The sequence below is a fragment of the Entelurus aequoreus genome, linkage group LG19 (genome assembly GCF_033978785.1).
Source record: "Entelurus aequoreus isolate RoL-2023_Sb linkage group LG19, RoL_Eaeq_v1.1, whole genome shotgun sequence".
In the NCBI taxonomy this organism is placed as follows: Eukaryota; Metazoa; Chordata; class Actinopteri; order Syngnathiformes; family Syngnathidae; genus Entelurus; species Entelurus aequoreus.
In genome coordinates this window covers 41,339,388-41,362,082 of record NC_084749.1, presented here as the reverse complement: position 1 = coordinate 41,362,082, position 22,695 = coordinate 41,339,388, and the positions used below count along the sequence as shown (strand labels likewise).

General features: G+C 40.1%; 2 long non-coding RNA genes across 2 annotated transcripts; both read left to right on the top strand.

Moving 5' to 3' along the window:
* Positions 1–2,315: 2,315 nt before the first annotated feature.
* On the top strand, positions 2,316–3,383 carry LOC133634933 (uncharacterized). Its single transcript, XR_009821997.1, has 3 exons — positions 2,316–2,478; positions 2,558–2,610; positions 3,142–3,383. It is a non-coding gene; the product is annotated as an uncharacterized LOC133634933 (long non-coding RNA).
* Positions 3,384–4,192: 809 nt separating this feature from the next.
* LOC133634932 (uncharacterized) lies at positions 4,193–8,271 on the top strand. Its single transcript, XR_009821996.1, has 4 exons — positions 4,193–4,300; positions 4,726–4,866; positions 7,921–8,011; positions 8,069–8,271. It is a non-coding gene; the product is annotated as an uncharacterized LOC133634932 (long non-coding RNA).
* Positions 8,272–22,695: the final 14,424 nt, after the last annotated feature.

Genomic DNA, 22,695 nt, shown 5'->3' with positions numbered 1-22,695 from the left:
CTGGTCTAAAGTAAAATTAAATGGTGTTTTTTTTAAATCTATTTATCTATTGGTGCACAGGCAAATCAATACAGAGTACAGATTTACTTTACAAAAGAAAACTGGAGGATACTTCTCTTTTTGTTTTATTTGTATTTGTCTTTATTAAATTGATTTTTATTATAATTTTGCGCGGCCGGGCCGGAGCAGGAGGAAATGGACAGAGAAAAAAAAGGGAAGACTAAAGGGGGAAATTGCGTGGACAAGAGGGGGATAAGACAGAGAGACAACAACAACTACAATAACAACAACAACAACTTAAATCGAAATTGCCAGTAAAATATATAACTAAATAAATAAATGAACGTAACCATGGATGTTTTATTGCTATTGCTTTGTATCATTTAAAGGCACAGAGACTCTACAATCCACTTCAAATGATGAATTAACAAAACTTTACCTGAATAAATCGAGGCTTTTTTCGACGACGAGATTGTCTCAGTTCCCCCGAATGAACTCATGCAGCTATTTTTTGAAGCATGGATTTATTTAATTACTTTTATTTCATTACCATATTTAGTTGGAATAATATTAACAGCCGTTTAAAGCTCCACAGTATCATCCCTCTGTGGCTGATAGTGCCTGACGGCAGCGCAGAAGGACTCAACCGGAGATGTTTGTCTTGCTCCAGCAGCACATGACAGTGCTCGCCTTCTTCTGTCAACACAAAGTCTTGCGGTGCAACACGAGGTGTCGAACAAAGTTGTATTGTTTTATCAACAAATACTGGTTGTTACAATCAGCCGTCGTTTCAACAGACTGATTGACTGAGCAGTGTGCCGCTACACTTACAAAATCACAAAAACACCACAGTATGAGGCTAGAACAGGCATAGGCCGTATAGGCAAATGCTAAGGGCACCGTCCATCAGGGGGCGCCACGCCAGTGCCACAAATGTTGGAGAAAAAAAAAAAAAAAGTTGGTACTATTATTTCTAAATACAAAAAATAATCCCACGTTAATTAAAATGCATAGTAAAGCCTATTTAATTAGGCTGACCATACGTCCTCTTTTCCCCGGACATGTCCTCTTTTGCGGGTTTCTTAAATGCCTCAAATGTCCGGCATTTTGAGTTAGGGTTGCGTGCAGGCCCGGCCCTAACCAATCTGGCGCCCTAGGCAAGATTTTAGCTGGCGCCCCCGCCACATCGGCAGTGAAGTGTATATACTCACAAGAAACCGAATAGCTTTGTCTTTGACCTTTTTTTTTTTACTTAAAGAAAGCAAATTAACAATCAGAATAGTTAACAAGATGAAAAAAAATATGGATAAATAAATGAATACAAAAAATAAAAAATGAATATATGAATTACAATCTTTTTTACATACATAAACACAAAATAAAACGTGTCAACAAGTTGGATAAAATAAATTAAAAAATACAATATAAATAAGGCACTGCACAAAACAAGATATCAAACCGGTATGACTTTAACAACTATATTACAAAAAAAAGGGGATCCTACAGAGTTCTCTATTTGTGCTTTTTAATATTGCATTAACTAGAATGACTTACAAATTACTGTACACCAGGGAGTACTGTAATTACCTAACGTTACATTATTATTTTCCATAACAATTTATCCCCCTCCACAATATTAACCCGACGTTAAAACAGAACTAGCTATTTATTGATTAGCAATTGCCGAATCATGTAACATTAGCTTAATGCTAAAAAGACAGGTTACTATCACATTCTGTAACAGACAAATCATTTCATGTAGGCTAACGTTACCTACCTGCTACCTCTGTCTTTTTCTCGTTTCTCCTCTTCTTTTCTCCCCTGGGCACCTGACAGTTGCACCTGACAGTTTTGGCCGTTTTGACATCTTGTGTTGATTTTTTTTTATGTGGTGACGTCCAAAAAGAGTCATGATACGGGAAGGGAGGGGGCGCACCGTGCCGGGGGAGGGGGGGCGTAATGTTGTAACAAATAATATTTCTATTAAATAGACTTTACTTTGCATTTTAATTAACGTGGGATTATTTTATGTATTTAGAAATAATAGTACCAACTTTTTTTTTTTTTTTTTCCTCCAACATTTGTGTCACTGGCGTGGCGCCCCCTGATGGACGGCGCCCTTAGCATTTGCCTATACGGCCTATGCCACGGGCCGGCCCTGGTTGCGTGTACCGGGTATTTTCAAAGTACGTCCAGAGTTAAGAAGGGGTTAAACAAAACAAAGTGTGGAGGCGTGCGTGTAACACGGGTGGGAAATAAGACATATTTCCTCTCATGGCATCCCCTCATATTACCTGCGCCGTTTCCACGTTTAATCTCACGAGTTTAACACACGCGCTCACGTGACCCGCTGCAGCCTATCGCGTGACCCGCTGCAGCCTGTCACATGACCCGCTGCAGCCTATCGCGCTCTATATGATCCACCGTCCCAAGATGGCTGCCAGGTGCGGTGGCTAAGCCTGGGCACATCTGAAGCCGGTATGTTTTAAAGTTGTCGTTTGCCTGCATATCGTAAAAACAACCGTCCAACATTTTACAACTAATTGTAAACTTATAGGTGCCGACCATCAGGGCCGAGTTGCGACGAGAGAGTGTTATTAAGCCGAGTTGGTAAGTGAATCTGTTTGCTAATAGTAGCTGCTAGCCGTACCCATGTATTGTCTATGGGCGGTTAGCATCGGCTTTTAATTCCGTTTCCTCCAATGTTTCTGATCCCATGGAATTTATATTTATTTCGAGTCTTTATTTTGGGTACTTACATATGGTGACTGAGTGTTGTGACGTTTTAAGGCCATGTGCATTTTGTATGCTACGGTAAAGACAATGAATGAACACTGTTACACCCGTCATAGTGACGTCACTGTTATTGTTAATGTTACACCCGTCATAGTGACGTCACTGTTATTTTCTATTGTTTAATATTGTTCATGTTGCACCCGTCATAGTGACAACACTGTGTACTGTCGTGTTTGTTATGTTGTACATACATGGGATGGTTTAATATTGTTAATGTTAGCAGTATTATTGCTAATAATGATAATAATAAGTGTAACTTATTTATTGAAGGTCGAACAATAGATGACTTAATGTTGATGTTTATGTGCGCACATTGATTGAACTCCGGGTCCTGTGTTTACGTAGGCCAGGTCCCTAAGTCTTGGATGGCGAGCTGTAGATAGGCCTTGAGCCTGAGCCCAAGGATCTCCACCTCTCAACCCCTGAACTCCACCTGCTCTGGTCGGGCCGGTAGGCGGCTTATAGCCGAACCCCTTGCCTTGCACCTCATTTCTCTGCAGCCCTTTGCACTACCTCATACACACCCTGCCCATAAACTGAACTGTCATATCCACAACCCCAACCCTGGGACCCCATTTTGAAAATTCCTAGCGCCAACACTGCTGTCAACAGAGGAGAAAAATGCTTTGTTTAAATAAATATATTATTTATACAGCAAGTTCGAGTATCATTGGCAAATTTTCACCTAGTCCCCGCTTTGGCACGCATATATGTCCTCTTTTTGGGATTTCAGAATATGGTCAGCCTAATTTAATAGAAATATTATTTGTTACAACATTACGCACGGTGCACCCCCTCCCTACCCGTATCATGACTCTTTTTGGACGTCACCACATCAAAAAATCAACACAAGATGTCAAAACGGCCAAAACTGTCAGGTGCCCAGGGAAGAAAAAAGAGAAAAGAAGAGGAGGAGAAACGAGAAAAAGACAGAGGTAGCAGGTAGGTAACGTTAGCCTACATGAAATTATTTGTCTGTTACAGAATGTGATAGTAACCTGGCTTTTTAGCATTAAGCTAATGTTACATGATTCTGTAATTGCTAATCAATAAATAGCTAGTTCTGTTTTAACATCGGGTTAATATTGTGGAGGGGGCTAAATTGTTATGGAAAATAATAATGTAACGTTAGGTAATTACAGTACTCCCACCTTACATTCATCAGGGACATTTGTATTAGATCTTTTAAGCAGGCGTTTTTTGTTTACATTGTTATTGCCTTCTGGTTAGCTAATGTTTGCCCTGCAGGTAATAGTCAATTTCCACCCCTTTATATGTTAGGTATTGTTGAGTTAAAAACTCAGAAGTGTCAGTAATCATGGTCAACATCAAGGCAAACTACAATTCCCAGAATGCCAGGGTAAAATGGCCGCCAAATTACTAATTGAAGGCACCTGAAAAGGAAGGAAGTTCAGTCACTCATGGACCAAACAACCTCCATGGAAAGAACAGCAGCAAGCAGCCACAACCGCAAGATCCACTCAAGTTTCCAAACACACCAATGGTCGGTGAATATGCTTTGTCATTTAATGATGATCGAAATGCTTTGTTTGTTAAGCTTAACTTATACCTGCAAGCTTGTTAATTAGCTTACTGAACTCTCTTCATTTGTTTGTTTGAACTGCTGGGTTCAAATTGTACCACTGCATTTACCTTTTCAGCTTTGATTTCATACTGTTTGACCAGTTAAAAGCAAATTGTTTAAATCACATGTAAAAGTTTAAAGCTTAAGCTAAAATGGCAAATGTTTAAAGTTAAAAGTACAAAATATTAATGCAAAGATTAAAGGATAAAGTCATGTTTTGCTAAAAGTTAAAACATTATATAGAAAGTTTAAAACATTATTCAGAAGCTTAAAAACATTTTTAAAAAGTTGTTTGAAAACCTGAGTAATCACATTGTTAACATCTTTGTTTATGTGGTTTAAAGGTTTATAACCTACTGACGATGTTGAGGATCAACTGAAAAGAAACCAACAATTCTTCAAGTTGGAAAAAATAAAAGTTGATCAATTGGAAATCGTGAGTTGTCCGTGGGTCCTTGTTGGAGGAAAAGAGTGGAACTTAACAGGTATAGTTGTAAGCCTAGTTGTTTAAGTGCACATCATTAGTGTTAATTAAGCAATATCACATGAGAGGGAATGCTGTTTTTTAATTTGAGCACTGCTGTGATTCGGTTAAAGATAATCATAACATAGCATTCTCATATAATATGTTAATTTGCTTTCTTTAAGTAAAAAAAAAAAGGTCAAAGACAAAGCTATTCGGTTTCTTGTGAGTATATACACTTCACTGCCGATGTGGGGGGGCGCCACCTAAAATCTTGCCTAGGGCGCCAGATTGGTTAGGGCCAGGCCTGCTTTTACTGTAAATACAAAGCTTTATCACTTGGAACGTTCGAGCCCAGGCCACTGTAGCGGAATGTTCTGCATTTTGAAAGGAACACCCTACAGAAGTATGTATGTACATTTACCATAGACATCATTCATTCATTGTTATTATTAATGGTATTATTGCATGTTGTCTGTCTATCTGTGTTGGCCCTGCGATGAGGTGGCGACTTGTCCGGGGTGTACCCCGCCTTCCGCCCGAATGCTGGGACAAGTGGTAGAAAATGGATGGATGGATGCATTGGTATTATTTATGTTCTTAACTGGGCCACATCATTTATTTATAAATAAGTCATACACATTTAAAGACATGCCAGGCTAACTATTGGATAATGTAAGCAACACTGCCAGAGTCTCTATGAGTTTATAGTAGGTCTGTGATCAATAATATTATTGCCAGAAATAGAGGGCCCCATAATCAATAGAGGCCCCCAAAATCAAAAATAAAGAGCCCCAAAATAAAATGTTGCTTAGGGCCCCATGGAGGCTTGGGTCAGATTATTATTATTTTTTAAATAAAATGTTCCAATTAAGTGTACAGAGTGCAGATTATGCAAACATTGTGAGTTACGCACCTTTATTGTTATTCCATCCATCTTCTGCTTATCCGAGGCCGGGTCACGGGGGCAGCAGCTTAAGCAGGGAAGCCCAGTCTTTCCTCTCCCCAGCCACTTCGTCCAGCTCTTCCCGGGGGATCCCGAGGCGTTCCCAGGCCAGCCGGGAGACATAGTCTTCCCAACGTGTCCTGGGTCTTCCCCGTGGCCTCTGTTAGATTAATTATGTATATATTATCACACAACTCTATGCTTAAGGGCCGTTGCTATAGTTATTATCTGTAATTTTTCTATCCGTGCAAAGCTGGCAATCCAAAAGATTGCCAGCCGTCTCGTATCAGTGTTGTGTTCAGACTCGGCCTGCTGACTGCCAAAGCCGAACACCGCCGTGACGCAGACAGAGCAGAGACAAGGCGATATCAGCGGCGTCGACACATTTGCATTTTTGTATAATCATATATTGTGTCTAACTGGACTTGTCGAGATTAGCCCCTTCCCTCAGCGACAGCTTCAGTGATGTAACCAGGGACCTCCCAAATAAATAGAGGAAGCACGTGGGCTGGACTTTTAGAACGTAGTTTGGATCTGTAACTAGAATACAGTCCAAAACACGTGTCTCCTCATTGAGCCAAATTGAACTCTGTCTCTGCATGATTCCTTGCTTCTCGTCTGTTTAATAGATGTCATCAGTGTTCGAACCTGACAGCCTCCTACCGGTCGGACGTGCCCTAAACACCTCCCTAGGGAGGCGTTCGGGTGGTATCCTACCAGATGCCCGAACCACCTCATCTAGCCCCTCTCGATGTGGAGGAACAGCGGCTTTACTTTGAGCTCCCCCTGGATGGCAGAGCTTCTCACCCTATTTTTATTGTTATTATTGATTTTTTAAATGTATTTTTACATTCGGAAATTTGGCGCCCCGTTCAAAGGAGGCCTATTTCGTCTGTCGGAGAAGCGCGCCGTGTTGACAGGCACGACACAGAGAATATTTTGCACACCTCCATCATGGAAAGCACACGAAGAAAACCAAACGGTGCTGCTTTTAAATTGAAAGCCATTGATCTGTGTATGCAGGAAGGAAATACAGCTGCTGCACGTAAGCGTGGAGTTAATGAATCAATGGTGAGACGTTGGAGACGTCAGCGCGAAGAACCGATTCAGTGCCAAAAGACAGGAGAAGCTCTCAGAGGAAATAAGAGCAGATGGCCTGAACTTGAAAATGTTCTTGAGGACTGGGTAAACACACATGGAGCACAGAGCTGAGGTGTATCCACCGTGCAGATCCAACTGAAAGCCAGAACAATCGCCAGCGGATTGGATATTGACAAATTTGAAGGTGGACCGTCACGGTGTTTCAGTTTTATGAAACGAAAATACTCTGTCAGCCGCTCCCTCCCGACTACAAGGATTGATTGATTGATTGATTGATTGAGACTTTTATTAGTAGATTGCACAGTACAGTACATATTCCGTACAATTGACCACTAAATGGTAACACCCGAATACGTTTTCCAACTTGTTTAAGCGGGGTCCACGTTAATCAATTCATGGATAAAGTTGCAAACTTCCACAAATTCATTGAAACAAAAATAGCCAAGAAGTCCATCGGACCAGACGACTTCACAGATACGGTTGGAGTATCGTTGATGTTTGACCTGCCCCCAACTAGGACTGCTATCAAGATTTCTGCCTCTTCCATGATGGTAAAAACAACTGGCCACCATTTCACGTGCGTTTCAAACTGCACCGCATCTGGATTAGAGCTTCCACCGATGGTGATTTTGACAATGCCAAAAGAACTCCAGAAAGATATACCATATTTTCCGGACCATAGGGCACACCGGATTATAGTGGCCTTGTGGTTAGAGTGTCCGCCCTGGGATCGGTAGGTTGTGAGTTCAAACCCCGGCCGAGTCATACCAAAGACTATAAAAAGGGGACTCATTACCTCCCTGCTTAGCACTCAGCATCAAGGGTTGGAATTGGGGGTTAAATCACCAAAAATGATTCCCGGCCGCGGCCACCACTGCTGCTCACTGCTTCCCTCACCTCCCAGGGGGTGGTCAAGGGTTATGGGTCAAATGCAGAGAATAATTTCGCCACATCTAGTGTGTGTGTTGGTACTTTAACTTAATAAGGCGCACTGCAGATGAATGGTCTATTTCTGATCTTTTTTTATAGGGCGCATTAAAGGAGTCTGTGGAGGGGAGCGTGGCCTGCGGACCTGCAGCAAAGCGGGGTGTGCCAGGACCGGCTTTGAGATCAGCGACAGGTGCGTAGATGGTCCACCTGGGCCTGCTTATCTAATCACCTCTCGCTCTGTTAAAAGACAGCAGCCGGGGAGGAGAGAGGTGGTGGAGCTGGAGCGAGAGAAAGAGAAAGACAGAGACGAACGAACACTTGCGAACACTTGCTGAAAAGCAACGCAGACTGCATCGAAGGAAAAAAAAAAAACAGTGTTGTAAACCTGAACCTGAACTTTCATGTCAGTGCTTGGTGGTCCGAGGAACCCGGAGGAGAGAAACCTCCACAGAGTCATATTATTCGTATCTTTTTCTAAATGTAAAAAACTTCCTTGTGGTCTACATAGCATGTAATGGTGGTTCTTTGGTCAAAATGTTGCATAGATTATGTTTTACAGATCATCTTTAAGCTGCTTTCTGACAGTCGCTTCCGGATGCGCCGTTTTGTGGGCGGTCTTATTTACGTGGCTCACCTTCGGCAGCGTCTTCTCCCCGTCATCTTTGTTGTAGCGGTGAAGCGTGCAAGGACGGGAGTGGAAGAAGTGTCAAAAGATGGAGCTAACTGTTTTAATGACATTCAGACTTTACTTCAATCAATAACGGAGCAGAATCTCCTCATCCGTGACTCACTAGTGCAATAACAACGTTGGAAATGTGTCCCGTGAAAAAACGTCCGACCGGAACTCTTTAATAACAAATGTTCCTTGGGCGAATAATTAAACTCACTACACCGGTATGGTTTAGCACTTTCATGGCGAGTTTACTGACAGATATAAGTAAGAACTTTACACTACTTTATATTAGAAATGGCAACAGCAGAGGATGGATGTCACATAACAAGAAGATAAAGAAAACGAAGAAGCCTATCAACTACGCACGCAATTTTTCAGGACTCATCCAGATCCCAAATACAGATCAGCAGGTACCAGAAGATAAGAAAAGTTGATTTTGCATAGTATTGCGAAACAATATGCCAGATATGTACACACACCATAATAATACTTGTATGTTTAATGCGCCGACAATCCATCAAGTGGTGCGGCTTCATAGCTTACCAACATTATACTAAAACATTTTGATAGATTTTTGGGCGCCGTGTGTAATGTTCTATATCAATGGAATATATAACATGTTGGTGTTGTTTACTTGAGACATATTGCCATCATAGTGGCAATATACACATATCTCTTATGTTTGACTGCCATCTTTTTTTCTCGCTGGCACTCATAGAGGGCGGGCGCTCCCCTTTACTCTCCCTTATCTCTCCAGCTTGCTTCTTTGTCTTGTCTTGTTGCCTCTTTTTGCACTGCTCTCCAAATCTAAACATTGGAACTATTTAACTGGCCTCAACGAAATTGACAAAATCTTGGGTTTGGGGGGAACCTGCTTGTCGCGACGGAGCGGTTGTTGCTGGACACACTACGGATTCTTGGGAGAAGAAGGAGTGCCGCGTGCCTGGCGACCCTTGCAGTCGAGGACGTGAAAATACCCACCTATTCGGAATTATGACAACAGGACATCTGCTGATTGGAGTAAGCGTTGCTCTGGTTTGTCGACAAATTGGAAGTTGCTGGCAGTCTTCAAAGTGCCCCAGGAGGATGCGGGAAGAACTGTGGACACTCTTGTGATGTGGATAAAATCAAACCGTCTGCCCTGCAGGATACATTTTGAGGACCAGTCATAGACAATTTAGAGTGAAAAGTAAATATTATTTTCACTCGCATACAAAACATTCTAACTTGGATTATTTCCCTGGCTTCGAGACTCTCCCGAAGGACAGTGCGGCAAAGACACAACAATTTCCCTTGTTGTCTCTCATGGACACACACCTGTTGTTGTTGACTTTGGACTGACTATCAGCTGCACAACATCAAGACCGAGGCAGGCTCACACACACACACATGCATCCACAAAAATATACGCCACACACACACACCCCACACCCCATCCAATGCCCTTGACGCGAATCCCTTAGGGGTGATGAACGGATGGGCAGCGCCTGAAGAGCTGCAGCCTGCCACCGTGGCCCCCACTCCCTCCCCTCTGTTGCTATATATCTCGAGATGTACGTTGTAATATGTATATGTGCTTTGCTATGGAGGTTTTTAGGATCCCAGTCTAGATTGTATTTTTTCACTCATCCTTCCCCCGCCTTTTTCCTATCTGAAAGCGCCCGGGCAGATTTTTTCACCGGAAAAAAGCATTGCTTGTTTTGGACTGTAGGAGGGCTCATATGACAAATTCTGTGAAAGCAGCCATCAAGAGAACAACCACATTTCCAGCTGTGATTCCTGGAGGTACAACTAAGTTTTTGCAGCCACTCGACATCAGTGTGAATCATGCAGTTAAAGCAGCACTCCGAAATGAGTGGGAGGCTACGAATACCGGCGGCGAAAATCATTCCCAAAAACTGGCCGCATGCTTGGAGCATCCATTTTTGACGTCTGCCAGTGGATCCTGTGTGGAGCAGTGTGACAGAATCCACGATCACTAACAGGTTTTGAAAGGCCGGACTGTGAGCCATATTGGACCAAAAATACAGAAAAAAAGCCTTATATAAGTGATATAATGAAGGCAACACATGATGTAAGTGTCTATATTATATTAGCCTACTATCAAAGGCTGACGCAAATCTTTGTTGACAGAAATGTTGTATTTTTATTTTTATTCTACACATTTTTGCAACTTTGGAAATCATTAGTAAAATGGATGCTTCTCACAGGATGAGATAACTTCTGGAAATGACTGGCTCAGAATGGCCAAAGGTATAGATGTGCGTGTCCAAGTTTAAGGAAACGGCAGGCTGTCTTCTTCTAATGGATTTATTACAATCTTTGCAAGCTGGGTAACGTTTGCTGTGGTCTGGAACAACATGGCACACAACTATAAGAAATGCAGTCAATATCACATACAGATAATGTGTCATGAGACATGCAAATATAAATTAAATACACAGAGGACATAAGTAAAGGAAATTAAATTAGCTCAATTATACCTACAAATGATGCATAATGATGCATTATGTACATACAGCTAGCCTAAATAGCATGTTAGCATCGATTAGCTCACACTGTCCAAATATGTCTATATAGCACTCCAATGCTGTGCATTCACGCACAGCATAAAATGTTAGGTGGACAAAATGAGATAAAGAAAGAGCGGCATAAAACATCTTTCTGTGGCAGCGTCGGAGAAAGTTGTACATGTAAACTGTCCCGTCACAGTCGACACAACTACGGTGAGTTCAATGACCGCCAAAATTAGTAGGGCAAAACGGTCCTCTCCAAATACTCTCATCAGGGAAGCATGTTTAATATAAACTGTGGGCTTTCTAACAATTAGGGAGGTTTGTGTCATGTTTGTCCTCCTGAAGAAATCATATTAAAACAAAAAGTGTTTTTTTTTTAATCATCTTTTTCCATTTTCGTACATTTTTCAAAAAGCTCCAGGGAGCCACTGAGGCAGCGCTAAAGAGCCGCAGGTTGCCGACCCCCGCCCTAAACCGAAAAACATTTATTTGCATTTTCCACATAGAAAAAAAGTGTTGGTGTATGTTTGGGGAATTAATTTGAAAAAAATTACACTAAACAGTATTTTGTTACAAAAATAAATTAATTATACAGATTAATCATTTAATCAAACATATAATGGATAGAATCAGCTATTCAAGAAATTAATCGTTGTGTGCCGCACTGTATCTTAAGTAGTCATATCAATGATTGCGTTGATGCATGGTTTCATACTTTGTCCTTTTCTTTGTATGCCGCACATAAATATACACCTTTGCAAATTGTAGTTATCATTATTAGATTCTTATTTGTGAATTTATTGACAAACCTTTCTTAATTTTTTAAGTACACCAAGTTATTTTATTTGACTATTCCTAATGATTAATTTTTTTCTCGCATTTTTGGTAATTTTTTCTGTAACTTACAGTAGTCTTATTTTTCACAAACTATTTCTATTTGGGAAATGTATCCGTTTGTATCACACAGTGAAAGGTGTTATATTAAGGAATAATGTGTTCATTTTACACAGTTTGAGGGAAGAACTGCTTCATATATCAGTATTGGTTGATATCAAATATTGGATATCGATATGTTGGATTTTTTTGTGTCTGTACGTTGTGCACAGGTATGTGAGCTATTCCTTTGTTGTGTATTATATTAAAAATGCGCTTCAGATGCTTCTGGACTGGATAAGAGGTGTATGTGATTAACATTTCTGAAGTATGTTGAGGGACGAGCGGTAGAAAATGGATGGATGGATGTTTTGCACGGATAAAAAAACAAAATAACGCTCCTTAGTGGTCGGCAAGAGCATTGCAAAAGTTTCCTCTTTGCCTTTTCCACAAATATATCATTGGTTATTAAAGGCCTACTGAAATGAAATGTTCTTATTTAAACGGGGATAGCAGATCCATTCTATGTGTCATACTTGATCATTTCGCGATATTGCCATATTTTTGCTGAAAGGATTTAGTAGAGAACATCGACGATAAAGTTCGCAACTTTTGGTCGCTTAGCGTGACGTCGCAGGTTGAAGGGCTCCTCAGATTTCCCCATTGTTTACACCAGCAGCGAGAGCGATTCAGACCGAGAAAGCGACGATTACCCCCTTAATTTAAGCGAGGATGAAAGATTTGTGGATGAGGAAAGTGAGAGTGAAGGACTAGAGAGGCAGTGCAGGACGTATCTTTTTTCGCTCTGACCGTAACTTAGGTACAAGGGCTCATTGGATTCCACACTTTCTCCTTTTTCTATTGTGGATCACGGATTTGTATTTTAAACCACCTCGGATACTATATCCTCTTGAAAATGAGAGTCGAGAACGCGAAATGGACAACCACAGTGACTTTTATCTCCACGACAATACATCGGTGAAGCACTTTAGCTACGGAGCTAACGTGATAGCATCGTGCTTAATTGCAGATAGAAACAAAAGAAATAAGCCCCTGACTGGAAGGATAGACAGAAGATCAACAATACTACCAAACTCTGGACCTGTAACCACACAGTTAATGCTGTACCGCCTGGCAAAGCCTAGCAATGCTGTTGCTAAAGACACCATTGAAGCTAACTTAGCTACGAGACCTCGACAAAGCTATGCTAAAAACATTAGCTATCCACCTACGCCAGCCCTCATCTGCTCATCAACACCCGTGCTCACCTGCGTTCCAGCGATCGACGGCGCGACGAAGGACTTCACCCGATCATCGATGCGGTCGGCGGCTAGCGTCGGATAGCGCGTCTGCTATCCAACTCAAAGTCCTCCTGGTTGTGTTGCTGCAGCCATCCGCTAATACACCGATCCCACCTACAGCTTTCTTCTTTGCAGTCTCCATTGTTCATTAAACAAATTGCAAAAGATTCACCAACACAGATGTCCAGAATACTGTGGAATTTTGCGATGAAAACAGAGCTGTTTGTATTGGGATACAATGTGTCCGTATACTTCCACTTCAACCATTGATGTCACGCGCAAACGTCATCATCCTAGACGTTTTCAACCGGAAGTTTCCCGGAAAATTTAAAATTGCACTTTATAAGTTAACCCGGCCGTATTGGCATGTGTTGCAATGTTAAGATTTCATCATTGATGTATAAACTATCAGACTGCGTGGTCGGTAGTAGTGGCTTTCAGTAGGCCTTTAATGGTTTGCATCATTTGAATTAACTTTGTTATTTTTTGCAAAAATGTATGGAAAACATTGGAATTTGATGCCTGCAACATGTTTCAAAAAAGCTGGCACAAGTGGCAAAAAAAGACTGAGAAAGTTGAGGAATGCTCATCAAACACTTATTTGGAACATCCCACAGGTGAACAGGCTAATTGGGAACAGGTGGGTGCCATGATTGGGTATAAAAGCAGCTTCCATGAAATGCTCAGTCATTCACAAACAAGGATGGGGCCAGGGTCACCACTTTGTCAACAAATGCGTGAGCAAATTGTCCAACAGTTTAAGAACAACATTTCTCAACCAGCTATTGCAAGGAATTTACTGATTTCACCATCTACGGTCCGTAATATCATCAAAAAGTTCAGAGAATCTAAAGAAATCACTGCACGTAAGCGTAATAAACATTGAATGCTCGTGACTTTTGATCCCTCAGGCGGTACTGCATCAAAAAGTGACATCAGTATGTATATGTTCATTATATGTACATATACAAGTACATATGCACACATAAACTCATGCGCATAATCACGTTTCATCAAACATATATTAATGTTGTTGCCCTAGGGTAAACTGGGTATAACACATGGCACTCTGACAAAGCTTAACCTATCGTTACTATAACAATCTACAAGGTTAATGTAGGTTGCTTCTCTTTCTTCCCCCCCATTTTTCTGCATTCTTTCGTATATCAAGTTATCATTACGTATATGTATTGTTGCATTTGAACAATTGTATTGTTGATAATAAAGGTAAAGTATTGGTATTGTTCATTATCAATAGCGCTATTTTTATTGGTATTTGTATTGCTCCATTTTTAGCGTAATAATGCTCATTGACATTTCTGTATTATTTTTTATTTTCGCTAACTGCTTATTTGCTATTACTTTTACCATCATATTTGTACATGTCATGTTTGCTGATGTTGCTCTATTGTTGTTGTTGTTGTTGTTGTGTTTGCTGTTGTTGTTTTTGTCTCTCTGTCTAATCCCCCTCTTGTCCCCACAATTCCCCCCTCTGTCTTCCTTTTTTTCTCTTTCTATCCCCTCCTGCTCCGGCCCGGCTGCACCAAATGATAATATAAATACATTTAATATTAGTCAAATACAAATAAGGCAACAAGAGAAGTATCCTACACTTCTCTTTTGTAAAGTAAATCTGAACAGCCGATATGGGCATCTACATCTACTATATGATTTGCCTGAGAAGCTGGACAGGACAAAAAAAAGTGTGTAAAGGATATCCCCACATGGGCTCAGGAACACTTCAGAAAACCACTGTCAGTAACTACAGTTTGTCGCTACATCTGTAAGTGCAAGTTGAAACTCTCCTATGCAAAACGCAAGTCAACAACACCCAGAAACGCTGCCGACTTCGCTGGGCTCAAGTTCATCTAAGGCAGAGAGTAAAAGTGTAAAAGTGTTCTATGGTCTGACGAGAACACATTTCAAATTGTTTTTGGAAACTGTTCCGGCGGACACGACGTGCACAAAGACAATGAAAAAAAGAGGATTACTTCCAAATTCTTCAGGACAAGCTAAAATCATCAGCCCGGAGGTTGGGTCTTGGGCGCATTTGGGTGTTCCGACAGGACAATGACCCCAAACACACGTCAAAAGTGGTAAAGGAATGGCTAAATCAGGCTAAAATTAAGGTTTTAGAATGGCCTTCCCAAAGTCCTGACTTAAACGTGTGGACAATGCTGAAGAAACAAGTCCATGTCAAAAAAACAACACATTTAGCTGAACTGCACCAATTTTGTCAAGAGGAGTGGTCAAAAATTCAAGCAGAAGCTTGTGGATGGCTACCAAAAGCGCCTTATTGCAGTGAAACCATGTAACCAAATATTAACATTGCAGTATGTATACTTTTGACCCAGCACATTTGCTCACATTTTCAGTAGATCCATAATAAATTCATAAAAGAACCAAACTTCATGAATGTTTTTTGTGACCAACAAAAGTATGTGCTCCAATCACTCTATCACAAAAAAACAAGAGTTGTAGAAATGATTGGAAACTCAAGACAGCCATGACATTATGTTCTTTACAAGTGTATATCAACTTGTGATCGCGACTGCACATAAAACTTTATAGTCGTTAATGCACAGGCGCTTTTCCGGGAACTCTTTCTCGAAGAATAAAGAAGGAATGAAACCAATAAAAGTGTGCAATTTGGAAGAAACAAACCAACTGTCAGCATTTACTTACAACTATAAACATAAACAACACTCTTTTAATCCCCTTAATATCCATTAAGTTGACATCTGTATTGTCCTTTGTTTTGTCTTTCAACCTTTTAAGTCGAAAATATAAAACACACAATTAAATTCGGAGCCTTGAGTAAAATAATAAACCGAAAACGGTCAATCGAATAGGCTGGCGTGTTTTTAGGGAATGAGGTGAGATTCCAATCTTATCTGTGTGATGAGAACTTGCGATGAGGAGAGCAGTTTCATTTTGTCAGCTATACAAAACAAAACAAACACCCTGCATAAGCAGAATTAATTATCATTCTGTATCAATATCAATATGGATTGTTTTTTGTTTAACATTCCGTGTTTTTACCTTGAAAAATATTACATATTTAGTCAAACAAAAAACCTGACACCAAACCACACAGTACTATGCAAAATTGATTCCTTTATCACAGGGGTGTCAAATAGAGATGATTTTAAAGCATTTATCGGCCGATAATATCGGCAGGCCGATATTATCGGCCGATAAATGCTTTAAAATGTAATATCGGAAATTATCGGTATCGTTTTTTTTTTTAAATCAGTATTGTTTTTTTATTTTATTTTTTCATGTATTTTTTTATTTTTTTTATTAAATCAACATAAAAAACACAAGATACACTTACAATTAGTGCACCAACCCAAAAAACCTCCCTCCCCCATTTACACTCATTCACACAAAAGGGTTGTTTCTTTCTGTTATTAATATTCTGGTTCCTACATTATATATCAATATATATCAATACAGTCTACAAGGGATACAGTCCGTAAGCACACATGATTGTGCGTGCTGCTGGTCCACTAATAGTACTAACCTTTAACAGTTAATTTTACTCATTTTCATTAATTACTAGTTTCTATGTAACTGTTTTTATATTATTTTACTTTCTTTTTTATTCAAGAAAATGTTTTTAATTTATTTATCTTATTTTATTTTATTATTTTTAAAAAAAAGGACTTTATCTTCACCATACCTGGTTGTCCAAATTAGGCATAATAATGTGTTAATTCCATGACTGTAAGTATCGGTATCGGTTGATATCGGTATCGGTAATTAAAGAGTTGGACAATATCGGGATATTGGCAAAAAGCCATTATCGGACATCCCTAGTGTCAAACTTGTTTTCATTAAGGGTTAACAATGAGTAATATATGAATATACATGTATATACATATATAATCCATTAACAATATATTTTTTTTACAGAAGCTGCAAAAAAAATCTTAAAATTTTACTTTAAAAACTGGCAGCTAAGTCACCAGAATTTTACAGTAAAAGCAGTGGGTTTTACAGCTTATAAAACATTTTTATAAATGGAAAAACAATACCACTCTCTTTAGCGGTAAAATTCCCTTTTTACCATAAAATCTTTTTGTTTCAATGTTTTTTTTTTGTTAATTTTTTATTGTTTTAGTGTTTTACTGTATAGCAGGGGTGTCAAACTCATTTTAGATCGGGGGCCACATGGAGAAAAATCTACTCCCAAGTGGGCCGGACTGGTAAAATCCCGGCACAATAACTTAAAAAAAAAAGACAACTTCAGATTGTTTTCTTTGTTTAAAAATAGAACAAGCACATTCTGAAAATGTACAAATCATAATGTTGTTGGTTTTTTTTTTACACTTACATGTTGCGGTTAATAGTATTCTATCTTTATTTGTCATTATTTATATTTTCTGAATGAATTATGTGATAATGTTCGTCAGTCAACTCATTGGTGTTAATTTGTTAATCGGTCAAGATAAAAAAATTATATCCAAATTAGGGATGTCCTAATGCTTTAAAATGTAATATCGGTTGATATCGGTATCGGTAATTAAGAGTTGGACAATATCGGAATATCGGATATCGGCAAAAAAGCCATTATCGGACATCTCTAATCAAAATCAAATTACAGTATGTTATTAATGTAGTTTGATAATTTTCCTCTACTGATGTACTAACATGGAGTTTATTTTGTACATATGTAGCATCATCTATAAAGATACAAAAAATTACTATTTCAATATCCAGTGGACACATTTAGAACAGCTGTTTCTCTCATTCAAAAATGTCACATTAATTTTTATACTTAGCAAACTCATCCCGCGGGCCAGTTAAAACCTGTTTGCGGGCCTGATATGGCCCTCGGGCCGTACGTTTAACACCCCTGCTCTATCGTCTAAACACTCGGGATGTCCCGATCAGAGTTTTAGGCTGCTTGCTCCGGTACCGATTATCCATGAGTGAGATCGGTCAATACCAATCACATGAACAGTATTGACTGTACATTGTTCAATGTATTAATGATGCTCATGACAGATTAACAATACGAATATGATTTCTGAACTATTCCCTTTGATTGATTGATTGATTGAGACTTTTATTAGTAGATTGCACAGTACAGTACATATTCCGTACAATTGACCACTAAATGGTAACACCCGAATACGTTTTTCAACATGTTTAAGTCGACGTTAATCAATTCATGGTATTATTCTCTTTTGTCACATACAATCTTTTAAGCAAAATGAAGTCAATAGTACACAATAACTAAACAGAAGTAAAAACTACTATCTACTAGTACTTTGAATCCATTGGTTTTTGACCTCTTGTGTCAAGCGATTTTTTTCGAATACATAGAAATACATAAACAATATTTTTTTTTGTGAAAATAAAAATATCGACCTAATCACACTAATCACAGAAATGTGAGAGACAAGGCCCGCGAATGAATTATCTATGGCCCCCGGGATTATATTTGATTAGTATTAGAACTGGCCCCCAGGCCACGGCCGCCTGCTGCTGTTTTGCACGCACCAATACTCCATCAATGTTGGCGCTAGGAATTTTCCAGGGACCCTATTAAGTCATAAAAACGGGGTCCCACAGTAAATTTTTGGGGTCCCACTTTTTTGTAACCGTTTTGAAAACAAATGATAAATGTATGCATTATCCTGTTATATCTCACATTCTATATTGCGTTTTGGAAAAAGGTTGTCATAAACGTTACTTAATTCATTAAAAAAATATAATACAAAAAAACCCAAATTTTTATGCATATTATTTAGTATTTATATTCAGTTATAAACATTCATTTACTTTCTTCTTTCCTTCATGGATCTAAACTTTACCGTTGCCGGTATTTGTTTCTATATTTTTATTGTAATATTTTCAGAATGTGTTTGTTCTATTTTTGGCCAAAGTAAGACAAATAAAACAATCTGTAGTTCTCTTTATTTTTTACTTTTCATGCCATGATTGTTACGGTAAAGGGTGGAAGAAGACGGCACAGAATGCAGGGACGTAGTTTTAGCTCTATTTATTAATATTTACAATAGTATGGAGTGTAAAACTAATCCACAATGTGAATGTGTGTGACTATGTATAGCTATTATCTAATGAGTGTTGCCAGGAGTGTTGAGAGAGAGGCGGAAGTCCAAGGGGGCAAGGCAAGCTCGGAAATCCAGAGACAGGCAGGAGGTCTGGAGCAAGAGCGAGACGTCAAAGTCCATGTCCAGGCGGGAGGTCGAGCTCCAAAAAGGCAGCCAGAGGAACCAGAGGGAATACGGGGAGACGAGACACACAGCTCGTCGTCAGGGAACGGAAGAATGCCGCTGGAACGACACGGGAACACGAGACAAATGAAACACAGAGGAGGAGAAAACAGACAGAGAGAGAGCATAGATCTTGACACGAGTTGGCTTACTATACGAAACAGGAAACTACGTTCTGGCCCGGAACGCAGGCTTGCACTGGCTTAAGAAGCCCAGGGAGCTCATCAGCGACTGGTGTGCAGATTGCTGACTGATTGCAAAGTCCGGAGACAGCGTGCAGGTAGGAAATGATTTATTTGCATAAATCATGCAGGAAATGCAGGAAAAACAAAAGCGTGCCGATAGCACGGCAGGCAAAGCTAAGGAGGCTAGCGCGGGGGCTAGCATATAAACAGGAATCAAAAACTACAGCCGTCGTTTGCTGTTGCGTGATGCAAACAAGGAAGCCAGACTACTTGTGGAGAGAAACTGGAATAACTAGCTGTCTGATTAGTGCCTAGAAGCAGGTGAGCGTCCCAAACACTAATCAGAGGCAGGTGAAACTAATCTGCAGTCGTGGCAACTGAAACACAAACCCAGGGATGCAGAAAACAGAACTGAAGTAGTCAAAACAAACAGAACAAAACATGGTCCGGGCAACGGATCATAACATATATTAGCTATATTAGCCTACTATCAAAGGCTGAGGCAAATCTTCGTTGACAGAAATGTTGTATTTTAATTTCTATTCTACACATTTTTGCAACATTGGAAATCATTATTAAAATGGAGTCTTCTTGGAGGGTGAGATAACTTCTGGGAATTACTGGCTCAGGATGGCCAAAGGTATAGATATGTGTGTCCAAGTTAAAGGAAACGGCAGGCTGTCTTTGCAAGCTGGGTAACGTTTGCTGTAGTCTGGAACAACATGGCACACATCCAACTATCAGATATCCAGCCAATATTACATACAGATAATGTGTCATGAGACGTGCAAATATACATTAAATACACAGAGGACATAAGTAAAGGAAATTAAATTAGCTCAAATATACCTACAAACGAGACATAATGATGTAATATGTACATACAGCTAGCCTAAATAGCATGTTAGCATCAATTAGCTTGCAGTCATGGACTGACCAAATATGCCTGATTAGCACTCCAGCAAATCAATAAAATCAACTAAGCTCACCTTTGTGCATTCATGCACAGCATAAAATATTTGGTGGACAAAATGAGACAAAAAAGGAGTGGCATAAAACACGTCTCAGAAAGTCGGAGAAAGTTGGACATGTAAACAAACTACGGTGAGTTCTAGGACCGCCAAAATTAGTACGACAAAACGGCGCTCGCCAAATAGTTTCTAATCACTGAAGCATGTTTAATATAAACAGTGGGATTTCTAACAATTAGGGAGGGTTGTGTCATGTTTGTTCTCATACAGAAACCATATTAAAACAAAAACATATATTTTTTCCCTGTAGGAGTGGCATAAAACTTTCTGTGGCAGCATCTGAGAAAGTTGTACATGTAAACAAACAAGGAAGGTTTGTGTGATGTGCATTCTCCTACAGAAAATCTATTAAAACAAACAAAACAAAAATTATAAATGTTTTCAATTTTCACACATCTCTTAAAGAGGTCCAAGGAGCCACTAGGGCGGCGCTAAAGACCTGCATGTGGCTCTAGAGCCGCGGGTTGCTGACACCCGCCTTAAGAAAGCGCCAAATGAATATATATGAACTGGCACAGTACTGTGAGTTTGGGCGGACCAAAGATGGGAAGACAAGGGACAGAATAGTTATTTGCATATCAGACAAAGATGTATCATATAAGTTACAACTGGAGCCTGCGCTATTCAAACAGTGCTCCTGCGCTCTGAGTGTTAAGTAGACACCATGAGACAGGGGAGGCGGCAGTTCCCCAGCAGGGGAGGGAAGCAATGATGGACAATGGCAGAAAAAACAGGAACGCAGTGAGCTAAAACCCCATCCGACCTTATTGCCACTGTAACAGAAAACATGGTAAAATTAAACCCTGCCCAGTTAAAAATAAAAGGTGCAGAAGGTGTAATAAAATCGGACATTTTGAGGCAGCTTGTCAGACGCGGAGTCTTAAAAAGATTGGTACAGATTAGATGTTTTCCTTGGAGAAATTAACGAGACTCTATCAGACATAATGGATTAACCTGATAATAAAAATAAGTGGCTTGTTAACCTAACTGTCAATGGCGGATTCAAAAAAGGATTCAAAAAAGACACTGGGGCATTACTGTGATGTGGTAGTTGGGATTTGTTATATATTGTATATATTATATAAAAATAAAATATAATATAATATATCAGTATATATTATATACTGTATATATAATATGTACTATGTAAATATATCATATATGTTATATTGCTACTATGGCACATGTTTAGTGTACTTTATACCTGCATTATCCTTTCCATCCTTACCCTTTCCATCCTTTGTAACTGAGCTACTGTGTGGAACAATTTCCCTTGTGGATCAACAAACACCGCTGGTCACTGCAAAGAGAGGACCCATCACCAGCCTTGGCGGGGAAGTTAATGCATTGGAAAGTTCCTGGCGACAAGTGAGGAACTTATTTTGGGTTACTGTAATTAAAGGGCCACACACTTACAACCTCCTGGGACGCAGTGTTGTCACAAGAATGGGGCTGGTAATGAGAGTTGATGGCATGGACACTTACGGGTTCTCGCCCAGAAAAAGGGTGGAGTGCCATCACCGGGTTGGTGAAGAGATCTTGCCCCACGTGGAGGAGTTCAAGTACCTCTGAGTCTTGTTCACGAGCGAGGGAAGAGTGGATCGTGAGATCGACAGGCGGATCGGTTCGGCGTCTTCAGTAATGCGGATGCTGTATGGATCCGTTGTCGTGAAGAAAGAGCTGAGGCGGAAGGCAAAGCTCCCAATTTACCGGTCGATCTACGTTCCCATCCTCACCTATGGTCATGAGCTTTGGGTTATGACCGAAAGGACAAGATCACGGGTACAAGCAGCCGAAATGAGTTTCCTCCGCCGGGTGGAGGGGCTCTTCCTTAGAGATAGGGTGATCTGGTCAGGATGCCACCCGAACGCCTCCCTACGGAGGTGTTTCGGGCACGTCCAACTGGTAGGATGCCACGGGGAAGACCCAGGACACGTTGTGAAGACTATGTCTGCCGGCTGGCCTTGGAGCGCCTCAGGGGAGAAGGAAGTCTGCGCTTCCCTGCTTAGGCTGCTGCCCCCGCGATGCGACCTCCGACAAGCGGAAG